The 23,362-nt window shown below is 59.3% G+C and overlaps 1 protein-coding gene across 1 annotated transcript in view; it reads right to left on the reverse strand.

Moving 5' to 3' along the window:
* Positions 1–23,362, reverse strand: part of TSPAN18 (tetraspanin 18) — a 166,593-nt gene that overhangs the window by 49,901 nt on the left and 93,330 nt on the right. Inside the window, exon 3 of the mRNA XM_062196268.1 lies at positions 5,850–5,943. The gene's annotated coding sequence lies outside the window, so the exon portion shown is untranslated. The remainder of the gene's footprint in view (positions 1–5,849; positions 5,944–23,362) is intronic.

Consider the following 23,362-nt stretch of genomic DNA (forward strand, 5'->3'; position numbering starts at 1 on the left):
TGTGCACCTGGCACTCCGAGCCTGGCCCAAGTGTGACACAGCGCTGACTGCCTCCTCCTTGGCACTCTGTGTCCTCAGAGACCCCTGGAGACCTTCAACTTCATAGCCAACAGGTGCTGGGGGAGCCAGACTCAGGGGTCCAGCAGGCAACCCCTGCCTCAGTGGGGCCACTTGGGCACCGGCCTTGAGACTTTTGTCCTGGGTCGCGATCGGCCCTGACAGTCATGGGCTGCTGTCCCCTCTCGAAGGTGCACCTGTCTCCTGCCCTATGAGAAATAAAAGGAGAAGGCAACAAAGTTTCCATCTCAGGATGCTCCCCCGCCCCACAGAGAAGGAGGGGCTGCTGGGGAAGCCGTGGGGGAGGGGCGCTCCATCCTCCTTGAAGTCTTTCCAGCTCATTAGCATTTTTAAGCAGCCTGCATTACTCTGTCACAATAACTTTTACAAGGAATTTCTTTCTGAAAAATGCCAAGCAGTTGGCAACAATCTGTTGGGCAGGGCGAAGTTGTGTAACAAATAGCTTGAGGAGACTCACTAACCACACCCTCCCCCTTCCCCTCCTCCTCCCCCTCCTCAGCTGAGCCTGATTTTCACGCCCATTATTTAATCTGCAGCTCCCTGCAGCCCCAGGAGGCAGCTGCTCTGGGTGAGAGCATAGAGTGGGAGAGACAACTGCACGGGCAAGGTCCCCCGGAGCCCTGGAGAGGGGCTGCCCACCAGCTCCGGCCCCCGCACCAGGGCACGCGCTGGACCGTCTCCCTGCTGCATCCAAGAGATTGTCAAGCTCCAAGCCACGTGTTTCGAGTCCACGCCACTATGGACAGCTCCCCGGGGACCGAAATCAAACTGTCACAAGAACCCAGACCAAGAGATTAGTGTCTCTGACCTCGCTGACTGAGGCTGGACAGCGAGGGGGACGGCGGCTCCACTATCCTCTGTCCGTCTGTCCGTCCTCTGGCAGCCGCTGACTGATGCCAGCACACGCCAGGCTCTGAGGGACCCTGGAGACCAGAGTGGATGACGCAGCCGCAGCCGCCAGGAAAGGGCACAGCAAAGGCGAGGTGAGGCAGGACCTCGGTGCCTCCCAGCATGCAGGCTTTGCATCATCTGGAAATGCCCCAGAGCCCACGCAATTCAGGACCGAAGCAAGCAAGAAAGGGAACACGGGATTCACACTCAGCAGCACGCCCATCTCCTCTCCATATTTTTTCAGCCGCACTGGGACTGGCAGCCCACCCCCTGCAGCTACAGGTATTGCACGGGTCCAGGTTGGCTTAGCGGGGTCCCTGGCATTGCACCCTGGCCTCAGCCCGGGATGGCAAGGGAGCTCTGGTAGGTGCGGGAAGTGGGGTGGGATATTTCCCCAGGATCCACCCTGCAGACCGGAGCTCCTGGGCACAGAGAGCCTGGGGGTACAGTTCATGGGACCACACATGCTGCTCAGGCACCCAGGCATACAGCAAGTGCTCTACCAAGTGTTTGATGAATGAATATACGTGATTCTGGGGAAGGCGGCTCCACCACCACCCCCTCAACACCGAGGTTCCTGGGACATGGACCAACAGGTACCTACACACCCAAGACTCTACCCAGGATTCCTCCCACAGAGGAATCCCAGAAGTCTGCCTCCTAGGCACATTAGCAGAGAGCTGGATCAGAAGCAGGGCAGCCGGGATGTGAACCGGCCACGGCACTGGTGCCTTGTGTCCTGCCCAGCAGTCTTCCCAGCCTCAGGGCTCAGCCTGCAGGCCCTGCTCTCACAGTGCCGCCCTTCTGCAATGCCCTCCCCTCACCTGCCCTGCAGCCAAGCCAGTTTCCCAGGCCCACCCCCACCCCCACGGCCTCCCTCTGGCCTTTGAACTCCAAACCTTCCTGTCTGCACCTGCTCAGAACCCTCCCACTCTTTACCTTGGGAGAAGGGTCCCGCTAGAGAGGCTCTCACGGAGGCACCTGTTGGTGCGTGCAATGAATAAAGAACAAGAGAGCCTGGGACGATTCCTGGTTGACCTGTGCAGCCGCTGGCCAGGCCTGCAACACACCTCCACCGGGGAGCCCTCCTGGCTCTCGGCGGCTGTCCTGCAAGGTGAGGAGCGCGCCGTGCCACTCTGCAGCATTGGGCACAGGTCGGAGCTCCGAGAGAGGGCCAGAAAGTGGCCAAACCGTGAACACCAGGTGGCCCGATGAGGGTGCGGCGCTGAGCCAGGCTCGGCGAGGGACTGGGGATCCGGCACCCACAGGCAGCTCTGCGGAGGGCAGGGCCTCGGGGCTTTGCTGATTCAGTTCCCAGCATCTAAAAGACGGCCAGGCACACAGCAGGTGCTCAGCTGCCATTGGCTGAGTCAGTGAATGCACCCAGTAGGTGCTCAGTGAATGCACACGCCCTGACCGAGAAGTACTGAGCACACCACGGAGGGCAGGGAGGTGCTGAATGCTGGGTTAGCCTGCACCACATCTTGCAGAAGAGAGTGAGCGAGAGCGAGAGCAAGAGCAAGGAGAGACTGGTGTAGGGCCAAGAGGTTTGTGGTTGACCAAACCCAAGCCAGGGGCAGATCTTCAACAGCACTTGGCCACGGTTGCCTGGGAGACAGCAACCTAGGCTGTAGTTTTTCAACTTTTCTCCGCACAGCCATCTTTTGTCAAATGAAATCTCACAGGGCACCTGAACGCATAACAGCTGCTGTGTCCACAGTGGACGCTGGCAGGGGCTGCACGGCCGGGCCGAGACACAGAGCCGCGTCATCAGACGCTGTCGCCTGCTTCTCCCCCTCCCTCCGCAGGGCTTCAGAGAAGCGAGGCTGCGGCTGGTCCCCTAAGAAGGGGCCCGGGGGAGCCCGCCCGAGGTCCCAGGTCTCCTGAGAGGCCATTAGGGACAAAGAAACCCTAGGGAGGCCCCAGCAGCTCTCTCTCTCTCTCTCTTTTAAAGATTTATTTATTTATTTGAAAGGCAGAGAGAGAGAGAGTGAGAGAGAGAGGTCTTCCATCTGCTGGTTCACTCTCCAAATAGCCACAATGACTGGAGCTTCTTCCAGGTCTCCCATGCGGGTGCAGGGGCCCAAGGACTTGGGCCATCTTCTACTGCTTTCCCAGGCCATAGCAGAGGGCTGGATTGGAAGTGGAGCAGCCAGGACCTGAACCGGCGCCCACACGGGATGCCAGCGCTGCAGGCAGTGGTTTTACCCACTACATCACAGTGCTGGCCCCCAAACTTATCTTCTGATTTCATTTTTCCATGAACTTTTGGAAGTAGCTTCATACATCGTGTGTATGGTGTGTGTGCATGTGCATGTGTGTGCGAGGTGGGGGAGGGAGAGAGTTCAGATACCACATTCACGAAAAACCAGGACCTGCCAGAGAGGCCCACCCCGGTATCATACACCACGTAGGGCCAAATCAGACCACGGGCCCCAGCCCTGGCACCATGAGGGAGCACCCGCTGCTCTGTCCGCTCTGCCCGGCATTGCTCTCCTCCTTCTAACAAGGGCATCTGAGCTCAGCCTGTGGGGACCCTCCCCTTCCAGACACGCAGGTCAAGCCCCCCGCCCCCACCCGCGACACACCGTCTGCCAGCACCACCCAGCACTGACCTCCTCTGCCCATTCAAAATAGTCTTTCCTCCGGGTTCCGGCGATTGGCCCGAGGCGGTCAGGTGACCTACAACCAGCCAATGAGCCTCCACTCTGACACTGGGGTTGGAACTCCTGGGGAAGAAGCTGCACTCCTGCCAATGAAATGGGCAGCTGCTGGTCCCTGCCCTGCTGCCCTGTGGGGGAGCCCCCACGGCAGGAGGGAGGCAGAGGCACAGGTGTGACGAGGTAGAGTCCCAGGGGCCTCCCTCGCGTACGCCTGGGACTCCAATAAACGCTGCCCAAATTCCACTTTATTGGAAACCAATAAAAAGTGAACAAATTGCCTGCCTCGCTCAATCTGGTTTGAGTGCTGCAGCCTCTCACTTCAGCTCAGCCCCTGCCCCGCCTCTCATGGTCCCTGGTGGCCAACCTTGACCTCTAACCCCAGGCTGGCTTGGGTTTCCCTGAACAGCGGCCCCTCCCTTCCCCAGCTGGGCCTGGGACGGAGCCCGGGGCAGGAGCCTGGGTCTGTCCGCACCCCAGGATCCCAGCCATTCGGCTCCTCTCAGGGCTGCGTCGCAGTTGGCCTGGTGAGGCTCTGAAACCCAGACTTCCATTCATTCTTTCTGCCCTCTCTCCTTGATGCCCCGCCCCCACTCCTTGATGCCCCGCCCCCACAAATGCCTGGTGCTAAACAAAGAATTCCAGGTCTGCCCCAGAGCTTAGGGTTCCCAGTGTCTGGGAGATGGGAGGGGAAAGGACAGTCCCAGGGTGTGGGGGGGTGGTGGTGTCGCTCAGGCCACAAAACATTCCTGGATCACACACCCACTGTGACAGCTTCCAAACCGGGACCCAACCCCCACGCACCTACTACTGCAATCCACAGAACCATTGGCTCTCCTGGACGGGGAGCAGACGGAGCAGTAGGAACTCCCACGCGCGGCAGGTGGGGATGCCAAACCCGACAGGCGCTTGGGAAGTGAGCCTGGTAGGTTCTCCCGGAGCTCCGTCAAGTCCCACCACCCAACCCAGTGGCGCATGCCCCTTGGCGTATCCCCAAATCAGCTGAAAACACATCTCCACCCCAGAAACCTGCACGCCAACATTTACAGCAGCTTGTTTGTCACTGTCCCAAATTGGAAGCAACCCAGACGCCCATCGAGAAGGGAACAGAAAAACAAGGCAGGGCACACCCGAGGGAACATTACACAGCAGTGAAAAGCAGGGAGCTCTCAAACCACAGAAAGACACAGAGGAAGCTCCAGGCACGTCACTAAGTGACAGGAGCCGGTCTGGAAGGCCACATACACACACTGTGACTCTAACTATGGAACATTCTAGAAAAGGCAACGGCCACCCAGACTCAGGATGACAGTTCCCAGCCTCCCTTGCAGCTAGGGCTGCCAGGTGACACATTCTGCCCAATGGGACCTGAACTCTTTAAAAAAAAGGCGCACCTTTCCCCTTCGGGTGTCCGCTCTCTTGCTGGCCAGCATGGAGACACCAGGGGGGGCCAGGGAGGAGCGGCAAGAGCAGCGAGAGTGGCGCCACAGCGCGGAAGGACTCCGGGCCTGGGGTGCTTTTTCTGAAGGCCTGGCCTTAGCTCAGAATCGCAACTGAGAAGCATCATCCGCTCTCTTGTTGGAGGGCCTGCCACTTGGGGTTTTTGTCACCTAGAGCCACGCCCTCCCCTCACTAGCACAGGTGCTCCGAGGATTGTGCTAAGGACCTGTGCGCCGTAGGGAAAACACCTTCACTCTCATTCCCTCATTCATTCATTCATCCACTCACCAAATAACGGGCCACTTCCCAGGCTGGAATCTGGGGATTCCAGGTGACAGCCCTGCCTTCCTCAAGTCCATGTTCTAGTTCAGGGGTCGGCCAGGCAGGCGAGAGGGAGCCAACTTCTGGGCGGTCACGAATATGGAATCCACCCACCATTTACAGGGTCCTCAGCTCTAGGCAAAGCATCACTCCTACGCGCTCTCACTTCCTTTCCCCCACCACCTCAAGAGAGGGGTACTGTGACACAGAGAGGTTGAGGAGCCTGGCCTGGGTCACACAGCAGATAAACTGGTGGTCCTGGGGCTTGAACCAGGGTCTGCTGGACTTGTGAGCCTTAACCACTGGGCTCTCCTGCTAACAAAGAGAAGAAACAAGACAGCAGCCTGGGCCGGAGAGTGAGTGGGTGCCCTGCAGAGGGGTGCTCTCAGCACCAACAACTGCGACAACAGCCAAAAAGCAGTAGAGACGCCCGAGCCGAACAAACCCAGCCTCCCTTACCTGCGTCTGTGGCGCCGGCAAGTTCTAGATGTCAGATTCCAGGACCCCAAGCGAGCTGACCACGGAAGCAGGAGGCCACGCCAGAGCCGTGCACCTGTGGGAGACAGAGCAGACCCAGGCGTGACTGCCTGGTGGGGGAGCTCTCCCACCGCCCTCTGCCTGCCACCTCTTCTCCCCGTGCAGAACGCCCACCCCCCAACCCGCCCACAACATGCAGGGCTGGGGTACGCAGTGGGACCGGGGCCACCTCAGCTGGGAAACAAGCACGAGATGCAAAGACCCGCACAAGCCTGGATGTGTGTGTGTCTGGAGTACAAGTGCGTAAGCATCACGCCCACCGCGTCCCTGGTCTCGTCTCGTCTCACACAGCGCCCTTTGCAGAGTGGGGAGGCTGCAAACATTTCCATTGGCTCTGACGTACAATGTAATCTTATCTGTCTGAGTGAGTGGGAGGGAGCTCCAAGAGTCTGAGCCCATTGAAGAAGACTCCTGGCTTGTGTGAAAATTCTCGCGCCACACAGCGCCACACAGCCAGAGCGACGGCCCCAGAGTGATGCCCAGAGAGGGGCAGTGACTGGCCCGAAGCCACACAGCAGGTCTCGGGCACTCTCCTGACTGATGGCTGCAGTCTGCTCCCAGACTGTACCCTCCTTAGTGCTTGGCAAACTTGGCAGCCACTAGAGCAGCCTTGGACACATGGTGGGAGCAGCCGCAGGCCCGCATGTGGTTGTGTACCACTTCCGCTCAGTTGTGGTTCCAGCAGAGCATTGCGGCCCACCATGACCAGGAGTGTGGGCTTTGGAAGTGGGACCCTGGGCGACCCGGGGGACCTCATCTGTGACACAGGGGCACCTCTCCAGTGGACAGTACTCAAAAATGTTAGGGAGTGGCTCAGAGGAGAGCGTGTGCGTGAGTGATGAGTGTGTGTGTGTGTGTGTGCAGGCACAAGCGCCAGGGCAAGGGAGCCCTGGGCTGGGAGCGGCCGTGTGTCCCCAGCAGCGTCTCAGAATCCTGCGAGCTGTTGCCTCCCTCTGCCACCACCTTCAGGGACCAGCGGGGGGCCCCCACGCCATGAGGCCCTCACCCGCCTGCCCTGGGGCCACCAAGTGCAGCCCGCATTTTGCCAGCCAGCAGAATGCAAATGCCATCAGCTCTCTGCAGGCTGTCGCGCCACAAGGCAGCCAGAGCACGAGAACCCGAGGGTTGTGAGGGCGCGTGCGGGGCCCCAGGGGCGGTGGCATTCTTCCAAAGGGGGCTGATAAAGGAAACAAACCCCTGGCTGCAGGGAAGAGGTGACAAGCCAGAGACTGCAGCAGCAGGACGCGCAGCTGCGCCACCCTCACGGGGTCACCACGGACCTCCCCCGTCCCTGCTCCGGGGACCCCAGCCCCACCCAGCCTGTGTGTGGCCCGCAGCTTCTCTGGGGCCCATCAGCATCTCCCTGGTGTGCCTCCCTCTCTTGTCTGCCGTCTCCCCTGCCCAGTGCACACACACACACTGGGACCCCCAGCCCCCATACAACCACCTGCTCAGGGAAGGCAGAGGCGTCACCTAAGAGGCGGGTCCTGGGTCCCGGTCCCAGCACCCCACTGGCTTGCTATGAGCACTGGGGCCCCACCCTCCCTGAGGGCAGACTGCCCCACTGCCCAGGAGCACGGCACGGCCCCACACTGAGTCCTGCGCGGTTCCCCAGGCTGCCAGCCCCAGCCAGACCTGTGCTCCGAGCCCGCCCACCATAGCCGCTGGCTGTGTGATCCAGGCAGGCAACCAACCTCTCTGAGCCTCAGCGAAACCTCACAGAGCCCGTGAGATGACTCATCACGGGGAGAGTGCATACAAGCCGCAAAGCGCTGTGCCCGCTGGCAGGGTGTGGCTCTGATCCCAGGGGCCAAAATGACCCAGAAAACAGCACGGGCACTGAGAATCCAGCCCATGCCTTTCCAGAGGTCCCCCCCCTTCTGCCTCAGTTTCCCCACCTGCAAAACCCAGGAGCCTGGAGCTCAGAGGCAGAGTGGTGCCCAGCACGTGTGTGTCTTGCTCTCTTCGCTGTTTCGCCCTGCGAATGTCTCAGCTGCAGGCCGTTGCGAGAAGCAGCGGGCCATTCCCGCAGCAGTGAGCCAAGTCACTGAGGCCCCGGATGGGCACGGCGGGGTGGGAGGAGAGAGGAAGATGTTTTCTTTTGAAGAAATGTGACGCTCGAAGGCTCGAAGGAAGACACGGGAAGCAAGCAGGGAGGGGAGGCAGAGGGGGGAAAGTAGATGGGACTTGAGCCACGAAATCTCCTGGATTTGTAGTGGGCTGGCCTTGAACTCAACACAAGAGCTCCATCTTGGAGACCACAAAGAACACGAGGAGTCGCTCTTTGGAAAGCATTAATCTAGCGCCTGCTGTATACCTAGGACTCCACGGGCAGCTGGGTGGAGAGCACAAAGGAGACTTTCAAAGGACTCATGTTACGTGGGAGAAGTCAAGTTCAAGGTGGCCAAGGAGGGGCTCACCGCCCACGAGCCATGAGTTCAGAGGAGAAAGGGGCCGTGGAGGGAGGGACGACTTTGGCTGTGTGGAGATGGGAGGAAGGCACTTTGGGCAGAAGGGCTAGGGTGAGCACAGGCACACAGACGCCCAGGTGTGGGAGGCCTGTACAAGACCATGAGCCCAGGCCGCCTGCTGGGGCACAGTGGGAATCAGGGTGAGATGGCAAGGCAAGAGCCGATGGTTAAGGTCACTGAATGCCGAGTCCAGGATGATGAACTTTACCCCCCGGCACTGGGGAGCCACAGAAGGTCACAGAGCAGAGGGGTGCTGCAGGTTGCTGAAAAGCAGCAAGGGGCCCTGGCAAAGGGACCTGGAAGAGAGGGCGGGGCTGAAGAGATGACAGAGGGGAGGAGGAGGGGGAGGGGGGAGGGGCAGAGGTGTTGAGTCTGCATACCAGCTCAGCCACTGCTCCCCGCTGTGGCCCCGCTCATCTAATCCCTCAGGTTCCTTCCCTATAAAATGGGGAAAATAAGGTCACGGGGGACCCCAAAGCAGATTATAAACGAGGCACACTCGGGCCCTGGGCGTGACTGTGGTGTGCCGGCTTTCTGTCATTCTTGTCTACTGTCACGAACTCGTGACACCTTCCCCTTACAAAGGAGAACTCTGAAGCTCAAGGCCAAGTGGAAGTGGCCGGGCTGGCCCTGCCCTCGCGGGAGAAGTAAAGCAAGTTAGGAGCCAACACCCGTGGGACAACTCAGGGTCTCGATTTTCAAACATCGCCACGGCAAAAGACTTTCACAGCTTGTACGCGGCGTGCTTGTTAAACCCACGCTATGGATGTGAGCTAATGAGTAAAATGAGTTAAGTTAATGAAAAAAATCAGCCTTCAGGACGGCTCCCTGTTACCTAACGGCAGTCGATAAACACACACATACAATTTTAAAATGCAAGAATGGATTGCAGTGCCCAGCAGCTCAAGGAAGCCGCAGTCTCTTGGTCTGAAAAAATAAGAACTATTGATTTTCGCTGGGTTCTCACTGCGCCCGAGTACGTCTTCGGGAAGTCATAAAGAAGGAATTATTTCCGACTGTGTATTCGCTGAGGATCATATGTAGTGAATGTAACTCGTCTCCGATTCCTAATTAGAACAAACCAAATTACAACCTAGCACTGCAGACCTGGAACGGCCCCCGGGGGCCTCCCGGCTCAGCCCTCTGTTTTATAGGCCTGGGAGCAGATAGAGGACAGCGGCTCGCCCGACACCACACAGCAAGGCTGGGATCCAGGCCCGAGCCAGGGCCCCTGAGTCCAGCACAACACGCGGCTCTGTCCCCATGGCCCCTGTGATGACGTCACTCCAGCCAGGCCTAACAGGTGCACCAGGGTGGGTTCTTACACTGAGAATTTCTCTCCCAGCCGCTGGGACACAGAGCTTGCCCGAGGAAGGACCTGCAAAGCCAGACACAGCAGCAAGGGTCCAGGAGGGGACAGAGGATGAGGCGTGTAGGCGGAGCCCTGGGGACCTTGTGTCCACCAGGCATGGCAGCCAGCTCAGCCAGGAAGGAGACACAGCCTGGGGTGCTGGTGCCCTCAACCCAGGCCAGGCCCTCCCTACATCCCCGGTGAAGCCAGGCCCTCCTAACAGCCAGGCTGTGTGCAACACACACGCACGCACGCACACATGAATGACCACAGAGGCATGGACATGCATGCGTGTATGTATGTGTGTTTGCATACGTGTGTGTGTGAAGCTTCAAGCCCCACAAGATGACGAAGCAGATGTTTAATTACTACCTGAGTGTAATTAATCAACACGATTAATACACAACCTGCATCACATAATTACTTTGCAATTACACCAAAAGGAAATATGTTATTGCTAAGGGTTTGCCAGTGACCTGGCCTGCCAGAGGACAGGTAGCACGGACAGCAGTTTTTCTTCCTTCCTTCCCTTCCTCTCCTCCCGTATCATCCTCTCATTAATCTTCTGGGCCTGGGACTGGCACTGTGGTGTAGCAGGTAAAGCTGCCGCCTTCAGTGCCTGCATCCCATATGAACGCTGGTTCGAATCCCAGCAGCTCCACTTCCGATCCAGCTCTCTGCTGTGGCCTGGGAAAGCAGTAGAAGATGGCCCAAGTCCTTGGGCCCCTGCACCCATGTGGGAGACCTGAAGAAGCTCCTGGCTCCTGGCTTCGGATTGGTGCAGCTCGGGTCATCGCAGCCATTTGGGAGTGAACCAGCGGATGGAAGACTTCTCTCTCTCTCTGCCTCTCCTTCTCTCTCTGTGTAACTCTGACTTTCAAATAAATAAATAAATCTTTAAAAAACATCTTCTGGGCTGAAGGCCCTGTCGTATGGGATGGGGAGCCCACGCAGGCTGCTGCCCACACGTGGTGACCCTGCTTCTGCGCTCATGTCAAATGCAAGCCGCTAGTCTCCTGCTCCTGCCCCCCGCTCAGCCTGGAATTGCACGTGTCTTCCTAATACCAAGACAGCCTTGCGCAGGCAGCCCAGAGCAGAATCCTGGCTCCACTGGGTGTTCTATGTCAATAGAGCGGTGCCTCAGTTTCCCCAAGGGAGCAATCATCACTTCGGGGATTCTTGGGGCTGCTTCAAGCTATGCAGTACACATGACAATCAGCTCTGGGCCTGGCACGTAGTGGCACCTTGGTGGCACCTAAATAACCAAAACTAGTCTGATCCTGCCGGAACTGGCCCCACCGGGAACCCTCCCACCATGCAGTCCCCCCAGCTTCTGGCTCCTTATGTGGCACTGCCTGCCCCCAACAGTGTAGCCCCATCTCCCCACCCCCTCCATGGGCCCCGCCTTCTGGATTCCAGCCTTCATCCCCTCTCACCTGGCCCACGGCTGTACCTGGTCCTGCCTGTAGTCCCTCCATTCCGTCCTCTACCCACAAGCTCCTAAGGAGTGGAGCTGGGACCAGGCTGCTCTCCTGCTCGACAACCTTCCATACCTCACCATCGTCTAGGCATGCGCGTCCACCACCCTTCCTGGCGTTTCGGGCCCCAGAGGAGCTTCTGGGGAGCCCAGGGGGCACGGACAGGAGGAATGAGCGTTGGGGAGACTTTAGAGGCGCCAGAGTTTCACCAACATGCATATCTGTGCAGAAGCCCCCTGGAGGGGGACTTGATCTTCCACCGTTCACCCCCAGAGTCTCTGGGTACCTGCACCCTCCCCTGGACAAACGCCCTCCCTAAACCCAGCTGCATCTCCTTTAGGGCGCAAACTATAAGTCCAAACATGAGACCCCATAAGGACCATCGGATGCAGGGGCCAGGACACAGGCTGCTGCAGGGTGGGCTGTCACGACACAGGGAGAGATCCTGGCACACAGCCCGCCTCGCAGAGCCAGCGCCGGGCGTGCACAGAGACCCGAGGCAGCCACTGCTGAGTGGGAACCTCCTTCAGTTAGCAAAGTAGCAAAGAGCCAGAGTCTCTCCTTCAGTCTCACAGCAGCACGAGACGCTGGGCGCTGGAGTCAGGGTGCCGGGGCTCCGGTCCTGTCCCTCAGCTGGGTGACGGCGGGCAAACGCCCTCCCTTCTCTGAGCCTCAGTTCGAAGTTGTAAGAAGGGGACACTCAGCCTGCCTGCTATAGCGTGTGAAGACTGCCACCTGTCACACACTTTGGCCGGCACCTGGCACGTGGGGAGGGCCGGCGTGAGCTACGGCGTTGGTGAGGTTCTGATCATTCAAAAGAATGATTAGCCCTGGGAACGCGGGCCCTGGCGCTGAGAGCCGAACAGGGCACACAGCCCCGGGCCCCTGGGGGCGCCAGTCCCTGCAGGAACCTCCTGTAGAGGGCAGTCAAGGGACAGCGTGGGCTCGACATTCACTCAGCAAACACTTAGAGTGCTAACTGTGGGAGTCCCTGCGGAAGGCTCAGGCGGGGCAGAGGGACTTGGCAGGGAAGCAGAGCCGGGGAACGGGCTCATTGCCACGGCTGGGGCGAGTCCGCTGTGCCCCAAGATGCAGGCAGGGCGGCAGCACGCGGGCGGCTGGGCTCTGTTCCAGCATGGGGGGCTGGAGAAGAGGAGGAAGGGCAAGGAGAGCCTAGGGCACAGGCACGGCCAGCCAGGGGTGGGGCGCAGCACGCAGGCCCAGGCTTTGGCTGAAGCATGGGAGGAGAGAGGGTGCAAGGGAGAGGAGCCCCGGATGTGAGGGTTAACAGGGAGCAAAGGAGACTTGGGGAGGGGCGCAGGGGTCTCTCCAGCCCAAGGCTCCGGAACACTGGTGGAAATGTGTCCAGGGAACACGGCGCTGGGGCTCCTGCGTGGGATTTGCAGGAAGCTCGCTGCTCAGCCACTGACCGGGCCCCAGGGAGCTTGCCCGGGCTGGGGGCCTCAAGCACCGGGAAACGGGAAGTGCAGGCCTCCAGTGCGAGTCCGGAGGGGAAGCACCCCCGGGACACAGCCGCTCTCACCCTGCTCAGGCTGTGCACAACGACGCCACGGGGGGAGAGAGCCGCTTCCTTCCTGCTCCGTGCACACACTCACATCTCCGCATGCACACATGCACGCTGCTCGCAGGCACGGCCAAGGCTGGGCTGCAAGTACAGCCAAAGCGTCCACAGGCCAAGGATGCAGGGGCGGGCGATGGGCGTGGTGGTTAAGGCGCCCACACACAGCATCCGAGTGCCTGGGTTCAAATCCAGGCTCTGCTCCCCATTTTAGCCTTCTGCTCCCACACACCCTGGATGGCAGCAGCGACAGCTCCATTAGTGGGGCCTTGCCACCCACGTGAGCAACCTGCTGGAGATTCTGGGCCCCAGTTTCAGCACCCTCGGCCACTGCGGGCGTCTGGGGAGCAAACCAGCAGATGGAGCGCTCTCTCTCCCCTCCCTGCCCTCCCTCTCTCAAATAAACAAGAAATAGGTTAAGGATGCTGACTAAATGATAGGAAACCCTTACTGTTTTAAAGACATTGATTTATTTGACAGCTGCAGAGAGAGAGAGAGAGAGAGAGAGAGAGAGAGAGCAATTCCATCTGTTGGTTCACTCCACAGATGGCTGCAACAGCCAGGGCTGAGCCAGGAGCTTCCTAAAGGTCTCTCACCTGGGTGCAGGGCCCCAAGCACTTGGGCCATCTTCCATTGCTTTCCCAGGCCATAGCAGAGAGCTGGCTCAGAACTGGAGCAGCCGGGACATGAATCAGCGCCAACATGGGATGCTGGCGGTACAGGCAATGGTTTTACCCACTATGCTATGATGTCAGCCCCTGAAACTCTTTTATTTTAGGAGAGCTTTGCTGTGTGCCCTAGGGCAGGTCAAGTTCCTCTCTGGGCATTCAATAATATTCTACCCTCGGGTGAGAGGAAGGGGCTAAGGTCCCATCGTTGGGTATGGGTGAGGGGAGGATGAAGCAGAAGCAACTGAGCAAGGTAGCAATGAACCTGAACCTGGGACAGAGCCTGTACCTGGGACGGAGCCTGTACCTGGGTCAGAGCCTGTACCTGGGTCAGAGCCTGTACCTGAGACAGAGCCTGTACCTGGGTCAGAGCCTGTACCTGAGACAGAGCCTGTACCTGGGTCAGAGCCTGTACCTGAGACAGAGCCTGTACCTGGGTCAGAGCCTGTACCTGAGACAGAGCCTGTACCTGAGACAGAGCCTGTACCTGGGTCAGAGCCTGTACCTGGGTCAGAGCCTGTACCTGGGTCAGAGTCTGTACCTGAGACAGAGCCTGTACCTGGGTCAGAGTCTGTACCTGAGACAGAGCCTGTACCTGGGTCAGAGTGTGTACCTGGGTCAGAGCCTGTACCTGGGTCAGAGCCTGTACCTGGGTCAGAGTCTGTACCTGAGACAGAGCCTGTACCTGGGTCAGAGTGTGTACCTGGGTCAGAGCCTGTACCTGGGTCAGAGCCTGTACCTGAGACAGAGCCTGTACCTGGGTCAGAGCCTGTACCTGAGACAGAGCCTGTACCAGGGTCAGAGCCTGTACCTGAGACAGAGCCTGTACCTGGGTCAGAGTCTGTACCTGAGACAGAGCCTGTACCTGGGTCAGAGTGTGTACCTGGGTCAGAGCCTGTACCTGAGACAGAGCCTGTACCTGGGTCAGAGTCTGTACCTGAGACAGAGCCTGTACCTGGGTCAGAGCCTGTACCTGAGACAGAGCCTGTAGCTAGGTCAGAGCCTGTACCTGAGACAGAGCCTGTACCTGGGTCAGAGTGTGTACCTGGGTCAGAGCCTGTACCTAGGTCAGAGCCTGTACCTGGGTCAGAGCCTGTACCTGAGACAGAGCCTGTACCTGGGTCAGAGCCTGTACCTGAGACAGAGCCTGTACCTGGGTCAGAGCCTGTAACTGAGACAGAGCCTGTACCTGGGTCAGAGCCTGTACCTGGGACACAGCCTGTACCTGGGTCAGAGCCTGTACCTGAGACAGAGCCTGTACCTGGGTCAGAGCCTGTACCTGGGTCAGAGTGTGTACCTGGGTCAGAGCCTGTACCTGAGACAGAGCCTGTACCTAGGTCAGAGCCTGTACCTGAGACAGAGCCTGTACCTGGGTCAGAGTGTGTACCTGGGTCAGAGCCTGTACCTGAGACAGAGCCTGTACCTGGGTCAGAGCCTGTACCTGAGACAGAGCCTGTACCTGGGTCAGAGCCTGTACCTAGGACAGAGCCTGTACCTAAGATAGAGCCTGCACCTGGGACACAGCCTGTACCTAGGACAGAGCCTGTACCTGGGTCAGAGTGTGTACCTGGGTCAGAGCCTGTACCTGGGTCAGAGCCTGTACCTGGGTCAGAGCCTGTACCTGAGACAGAGCCTGTACCTGGGTCAGAGCCTGTACCTGAGACAGAGCCTGTACCTGGGTCAGAGCCTGTACCTGGGTCAGAGCCTGTACCTGGGTCAGAGCCTGTACCTGAGACAGAGCCTGTACCTGGGTCAGAGCCTGTACCTGAGACAGAGCCTGTACCTGGGTCAGAGCCTGTACCTGAGACAGAGCCTGTACCTGGGTCAGAGTGTGTACCTGGGTCAGAGCCTGTACCTGAGACAGAGCCTGTACCTGGGTCAGAGCCTGTAACTGAGACAGAGCCTGTACCTGGGTCAGAGTGTGTACCTGGGTCAGAGTGTGTACCTGGGTCAGAGTGTATACCTGGGTCAGAGCCTGTACCTGGGTCAGAGTGTGTACCTGGGTCAGAGCCTGTACCTGGGTCAGAGCCTGTACCTGAGACAGAGCCTGTACCTGGGTCAGAGCCTGTACCTGAGACAGAGCCTGTACCTGGGTCAGAGCCTGTACCAGGGTCAGAGCCTGTACCAGGGTCAGAGCCTGTACCTGGGTCAGAGCCTGTACCTGGGACAGAGCCTGCACCTGGGACAGAGCCTGCGGGACACACAGGGGCTACACTGAGGGTCCCTTGCCCCTTGTCTTGTAAGAGGCTTGAGCTGAGCCCCCAGCTCCACACCTCACTGCTGGAACTCCGCCACTGTTTGTGAACCTTAGCCCCAGTTTCTCCATCCATTACATGGGGACAACAAGACTTCTCACATACAGAGTTCAAGCTGAAGACACGAGAGGTTGCCCAGCACAGGTCCGGGGCCCAGGAGCCTCAGTGAGTGGCAGCGAGCACTGACGTCACAGCTATGGGTGCAGTTGGGGCACTGCTCTGTGCCATGCACACGCCAGCAGGTTCCTGGGGATGTGGGAAGGTGTGAGTGCAACGCAGAGTCCCAGCAGCCCCGCCCTGAAGGGGAACTTCCCTGCCCACACCCCAGCCACACAGGGACGTGGAGTTGACATCGGCCAGGGGCCACTGGAGTGCGGGGACAGAGCCTGGCATTAGGGTGCCTGGCTGCACCTGCCCCGGCTACTTCTACAAACAGACGTATCCACGTACAACCTCTAAATAACAATGGCCTATCAGAGCATGGATGCCTCTGGAAATTCGCCAGGCCTCAGGGGCCCCAGGGACCACCCACCCATGGCTCCCGCTGTGCTGCCCAGCCCAGGAGGAAGGAGCCAGGAACAATGGCCTTCCCCTCGGCTGGCCAAGGACGGGGTTACTAGGAGTCACTGGTCTGCCGCCCACTGTCCGGAGGGAGAGAGCTCAGCGGAGCCAGGCCAGGCAGGGCAGACCCCAGTTGGGTCGGGGAGAGCAGCTGGGGGGAGCCCCCGACCCAATGCTGCTGCTGAGGCTTGCTTAGACCCTGGGAAGCCACCCCCACCCCGTAAAGCGGCAGTAGGGGCTTCACATTGAGGTCCATCTCCTGCTATAGCGGGTGTTTCTCCAGAATTTTGGGGTATGTGGGGGCTGCACCCTGACCCCCAGCCCTGCACGGAGCACCTCCCACCCTGGCCACAGCAGCGTTGCTGTGGGACTGCCCTGGCTGCAGGGACCCCTCTCCAGGAGATGGGGTGAGCACTGCCCTGACCCCTGCCAGACATAGCCCAGGAGTCCCCCAGCCCCTTGTCCCTCCTGGCCTCCCCCCTGGAGGCCGCTCACACCCAGCAGCCCCTGCGTGACCTGGCTGGTGCCCAAGTGCTCTTGAACCTCACCCTCGCCTGGCTGCTTCTTCCGCCCTCTCCTGCATTCTGCCTGCAGAGGGCCTGGTCCAGCAGAGGCAGCTCATCCGGGAGACAGACAGACAGACACAGCGCCCGCCATCGCAGGACCCAGTGCCCAGTGGGGGCCAGGCCTCAGGCAGGGACCCACAGAGACGCCAGCTCTTCCGTGACAACTGTTCCCCGCACTCCCGCCTGGAAGGGAAGAGCTCACTGCCAGGCACGGCCCCTCCAGATTCCGATGGGACCAGCAAACCCCCCAAGACAGTGAGTGCCCACTGCAAAGATGGACAAGCTGAGACCCGGGCAGACAGGTCACTGGGTCACTGGAACTCAGCTCCGCCTGACCGCTGGGTCCCTGCCCCTACCTCCCACCAGCAAAGGGGGCCTGGACACAGGAGCAGCGATGTGGCAAGGGCGAGCCTGATGCTGAGCTGCACCCCCCCTTCACCTTATGTCACTCGTGGGGCCACAGACTGGGGGAGGCAACCCCCCAAGGAAGGGAGGGCCTCGGGCTACCCCAGCGGCTGCTTCCCTGGGCGCCACGGTGGCCTCCAGCCCATCACGGGCCTAGGGTGCACTCCCTCTTGGGGAAGCTGATGCTGCCTCCTCCCCACCCCTGCTCCTCCTCCCTGCTCCCACTTCCTGTTCTGCGGGGGGCCCAAGCTGAGAACAGCTTGTTAAGCCCATTCCTTTGGCATCTGAGCCCCTGCTGCATCTCGAGCCTGAACAGCTCGAGAGAGGGGAGCAAAATGGTGAAGGGGGGACCCCACCATTGGCAGCCAGGGGGCTCCCTTAGGCGAGATCCAACAGCCAGCTCACTATACCCCAAGGCAGGAAGGGGGCCTGCTCCGGGGCGCCAGCCACCTGCTCACTCTGCCCCATCCTCACTGGCCAAAAGGCAGCAATAGAGCTCAGCAGGTGGGGGAGACCCTTCTCCTCTTCTGCCCATGCCCACAGTCTCTATAACATGAACTCTGTCCAGGGTGATTGAGTCTGCACCGCCATGGGCCCTGGACGTGTGTAACCCTCAAACCCCTTCCCATCCACCCCACCTGAAACAGCTCCCCTACTACAGACGTAGAGGCTGAGCTCCAAACAGGTGCCTGGTGTATTCTCAAAACGTCCCCACGCAGGACTCAGCAAGGCCCCTCCTCGTTTATACCCCAAAGCACCAGAGACGGGCACACAAATGTTCATAGCAGCATTGGCCCTCACGTGCAACAGGTGGAGAGAACCCAAATGCTCATGGGCATTAGAGTGGGTGAACCGATGGCTGTGGTATGTCCAGGCAACGGAGTACTATGCAGTCATGAAAAGGAATGGAGTGGGACTCATGCTAAAAGGCCGAGGAGCCTGCAGAAGGTGCTGGCGAGGGCCAGCAGACACAGCGGGTCACGCAGTGGTGAGTCCATTCCCAGAGATAGCTGGAACAGGTGCAAGCACAGGAAGCAAGGTAGTGGCTGCCAGAGATGGGGAGGGGGAAGGGCAGCCGGGTAGCTTGGGGTGCAGATGTCCTGTCGTGGGGGGTGACGATCCTTTGTAATGTGACAGAGTGTGGTTGCACAACACTGCAGACGAATTACACGCTACTGAAGTGTACACTTTAGACGGCTTATTCTGTGATGTGAATTCCACGTCCATCAAAGGAACAAAGGAGTGACATAAGTCACTGATGGTCAGAGCCCTCATGACTTCACGGCCTTGGCCACACCCTCTGTTGTCTGCCCCGTCCTTGTCCAACCTCTGTGCCTCTGCTGCTGCTGCAGCCTCTACCAGAAAAACTCTCTCCCCTGGTTTCTACTGTCAAAATCCCACCCGTCCTTCCAGGGTCTTGGGTAAAAGTCACCGCCTCCCAGAAGCCTTCCCTGATTTCCCCTCCCTGCCTCGGAGTCTCTGGAGCCCCACAGCCCTGTTTGCTGCCCCTCTCGCAGCCTGGCATGGGTCCTTGAGAGAGAGAGAGAGTTCAGTGATACGAATGCCTAGAGAAGTCTCGGCTCTGTGCTTGGGATGTAGTCAGCCGGTGCTCAACAGGTGGGGCTGTGAGTGGGCGCTGAGGGCGGGCACCTATGTGATCTGTGAGGTCTCATCCAATGCGGGCAGAATGGAAGGGGAGAGAGGGGCCCCTTCCTCCCTTCCCTCTGGCCAGCAAGCCTGTCTTAGTTCTCAGGTTTTTAAAATAAACGCAACTGCATTTCCTCTCGGCTGATTGGCTCCCAGTGCACGTGCACACACACACACACACCTTTGCCTTGGCCCTTGGAGGAGCCCAGCCCATGGCCGCCTCTGTCTATGAAATGACCGGGACTCCTCACACCAGCCCAGCCCTAAGACCCCTCCCCAACCAGGTTGTGCAGGGCAGGGGCTGGCGGGAGCTCCGCCTTCCAGGGAGACAGGCTCCTGCCACGCTCTCTCCCCCACCAAATCCCAGGCCTGCTCAGCACCCCCGCTGGATGGGACAGCCCTGCCCATCAACCAGATGCTCACTAGACTCCCGAGACAGATGCCGAGGGGTGGGAATGGGAGTGTGAGCAGGAAGAAGCCAGAACACGGAGCTGGTGAGATTCGGATTCTGCCGCCTTCTGTGACACGCGGGGTGAGTCATTTTAGCTCTGAGCCTTGGGGTGCTCGTTCCTAAGATGGGGGTCATGGGAGACCCATGCCTGCCAGGGCTGCTGTGTAGAACCAAGGAGACCGTGTGGGCAAGCACCCGGCACAAAGTCAGGGCTATATCAGTGCAGCCAGTACTTCATGGTGGTCTCATTCTCTCCACTGCACAGATGCCGTAACTGAGGTCCAGCAAGACAAGCAGTCTGTCATTTTTAAAAAGGACTCATTTACTCTTACTTATTTGAAAGGCAGAGAGAGAGAGAGAGAGAGAGAGAGAGAGAGAGAGAGAGATATTGTTCATCTGTTGGCTCACTCCCCAAATGGCTATAGTAGCCAGGTCTGGTCAGGCTGAAGCCAGGAGCCCACAACCCCATCAAGGTCTCCTGCATGGATGCAGGGACCCAAGCATTTGGGCCATCCTCTGCTGCCGTCCCAGGCACAGTAGCAGGGAGCTGGACCAGAAGCAGGGCAGCTGGGACTTGAACCCATGCTCAGACATGGATGTGGGCTTCCCAAGCAGTGGCTTGACACACTGCACTGCAACACTATCCCCACGGAAGGCCAGTTGTCAGGTAAGACACACCCAGAGCTGTCACTGCTGCCTTGGGAACCTGGCCCTGGGTGTGGCACTGGGGCTGGCTCAGCTGCTGGGCGGAGACAGCAGAGAGAACTGGGGCTGAGCTGCAGGGGGTGTGTCGCATGTGTTCGCTATTGGGTCCTCAGCAGGGAGCACAGTGCCTGGCATTTACACAGCAGGAAGCCGGAATGCCCTGAACCGTGAAGGACTCTCCCGGACTCCGCTTGGATGTCGGCTTGTGTGCTCCCGGGACTCACTCAACTGTGCCCCCTGACCTGGGCCAGTCCTCAGGGAGTGTCCACAGGATAGGTATCTTTAACAATCACAGCCACTCCTACCTCGCTGGATTAAACAAAGGAACACTGAACAAGATGATAGCAGGGAGGCTCCTTATCAAGAATCTGCAGGAATTACATGCATTCAGAGTGCCCCCCTGCACTGAGGAAGCACCCCATCGACATTCCTGTCTTCCCTCTCAAATGAAACTCAGACTCCATCAAACAGCAAAGCACACAGTAGAAGCTCGTGTGATACACGGGTATCCCACAGACAAGTATTCAGAATATATAATGAACTCCTGCAAATCTGTAAGCAAAGAATAAGGAAAGAGCCATGTTTAAAGTTGAGCAAACCTGAATAGGTACTTTCCAAAAGAAGATATGCACCCAGCAGACAAGCAGATGGAAACAGACCCCAGCGGGCAATCACTACAGATCCAACAGTTGGCTGCAAGCAAACAGACCAAATGCACCAAGTGTGGCCAGGGGGTGGAGCAACCCAAACTCTTCCACACACCGGCAGGACAGGCGGACAGCGACGGTGCCTACTGCAGCTCCATCCTGGACTCAGCTTTCTGCCCCCAGCTCCCTGGCAGGGAAATGCCCGCATACTGCCACAAAGACGCTGTGCACCATGCTTGTCATTAGCATTGAAAATGAGACACTACCCGATGTCCAGGCACAGAAGGATGGATAAGTACAATCGCCATGTGTCAGTGTGATGGACTATTACACAGCAAGGAGAAAGAACAGACTGCAGCTGGGGACGACACATGGGTAGATCATAAACTCACAACACTGAGTTAAAGACACCGGAGGGAGAGAAGTACAAACCGTGTGACTGCACTGATTCAAGAGCAGGCACAGCTGCTTCCTGATGGAAGAAGCCAGAACAGTGAGTGCCTGGGGTGGGGGGCAGGGGGAGGTTACATGGGGTGGGGAAAGGAGAGCGTTCATGGGAATGGGGCGTGGGAGAGCCTTCTGGAGGGACAGGAAAGGTCTTCAGTTTTATCTGGACAGTGGCCCCTTGGAGGATAAACATGATGGCACACTTTGCTGGGTTCAGGTTAGACCCAAGCAGGCATTATTTTATTGACAGGGGAGGCTGCAGTGGGTGGCACCACCTCCCAGGCTTGCCCACTCTGTCATTTGCCAAGTCTCAGCCACCCAGGCTGCAACTCGGGGATTCTGTGCTCATCCTACTCCTTCTCGCCCCTTCCACCGTCACTGGGGCTGCCCGGGGAGGCCTTCCTCTCTCCCGGATTGTGTACCAGCCAACAAGTCCCTTGGACCTCTTCACCCCATCCACACAAAGGGTGGCCACACTGGTGGACTGCGTTCCAGAGGGGAGAGACGTGGGCATGCATGGAAAACACTCCCGAATGCATGGTGTGGTCCCTGAGCTGCTAACAGGTGCATCACTGCCTGGGGTCCAGAGCGCTCAGGCAGAAAGCACGCAAGGGCAGTGTTCGGACCGCAGGCGGGGCCCACGGGTGTGGGAGCAGGAGGCATCATGAGCAAGGGGCGGCGTGGGAAGGACTGGGTGCTGACCTGGCCCCTCGTCCTTGATGGAGACTGAGGTGGTGCCCAGCCAGGACTCTGCACGGAGCCCTTTCCTTAAGCGTGGTGCAGTCAGTTCTGCACATTCAGCCCCATTGCACAGTTGGGTAAACTGAGCCTCCCATAACCCCGCTCCAGGTTCCCTGACAGTCGTGGCCGGTCTCGGGAGTTTTCTCCCCACGGAGGAATTGGCCAGGGTAGCACATCCGTTTCTCACAGACAAAGCCCAGGATGGCCTTGGATGGGGCTTGCTCCCACTGGGCCTGTGCACTCAGGGTGGCTCTGAGCTGTGGGCTCCACTCCCAGCTCTGCCAGGAACCAAGGACAGCTGCGTGCCCTGAGTGGCATCCAGGAGCGTGGGGAGTGTGCTTGGGACAGCAGAACCCGGTTCCAGGCCATGGAGGGAGCCAGGACTCCAGACACCACGTCCCCTTGGCCACCCTGGACAGCTGTGGTTGGTGGGCGGCTACCCGCCTGCCCCGCCCCCTGCCTGCTCCCTGCTGGCCAAAGCCCCCCACCCCTGTCCCCTTACGGATCCCTGAGCTTTGCCCCCATTACCACGCCCCCTGCCCGTGGACTCGGTACCCTGAAGGTGCTGTCTTGGCTCCCGGAAGCAGTGAGGCAAATGAGCGAGGCAGAGAGAGGCGGGGGTGGAGCAAAGCGCGCGGGCAGGATGGCAGCCCGGGGAGCAGGGTCCCAGCCACGGGCCCACAGCACCGCGGCTTCCCGCCAGCATGAAATCACAAATGAACGTGCATGTCCGCCAAGGCATCCTAACCTCCCGGGAACCTTCTCTCCACGACCTGTCCAGCAGAGCCACGCGCTGCATGCTCACCCTGGGCCGAGCGAGGAGCTTCCCCCTGCAGCTGCCCTGATGTCCCCCCCCCCCCCATAGCTCTCCGGCTGGGCTCAGTGTGCGCCTTCAGGGCGGGGACTGTGCCGGCAGCTGTCCCTGGGGACTATCTTGGAGCTCCTGGAGCTCCCCTCTCCCCTGCACAGGGAGCCAGAAGCACCTGGGAACTTCCGTGCCTCCCTTACGCTCGGTGGCCCCGAGCCCATGGCTGGGCTGTGGGAGGGCAGAAGCCCTCCCGTCTCAAGTTGAGACAGACCCAGGGTCCCGGTGTGGGATGAGCCAGAGCAGCCCTCTGGGGGACGGCGCCGGGAGTCACCCCCTTGCTTGCCTTCTCCTTCTCCTTCCTTGCGCTGCTCCTTTAACGTCCTTACTGCGAATCACCCCCATAAACCCTGCCTCCACGCGGGCCTGCCTCAGGACCTACTTCTGGGCTGTCTGGATCCACCTTGGAGGCGAGCGCTATGACTGTTCCCACTTTCCAGATGAGGAAACTGAGGCCTGGAGTTGACAATACGCCCACACAACAGAGCGAGGAAGTCTCTAGGCAGCGTTGTGCCAGGATCTGTCCCCGCTGGCCATGTGCAGAGAAGCAGCTCATAGTTGCAGACTCCTGGGGGGCTGGCGAGGGTGGAGTTGGAGG

This window comes from Lepus europaeus, chromosome 7, assembly GCF_033115175.1.
Source record: "Lepus europaeus isolate LE1 chromosome 7, mLepTim1.pri, whole genome shotgun sequence".
NCBI classification, from domain to species: domain Eukaryota; kingdom Metazoa; phylum Chordata; class Mammalia; order Lagomorpha; family Leporidae; genus Lepus; species Lepus europaeus.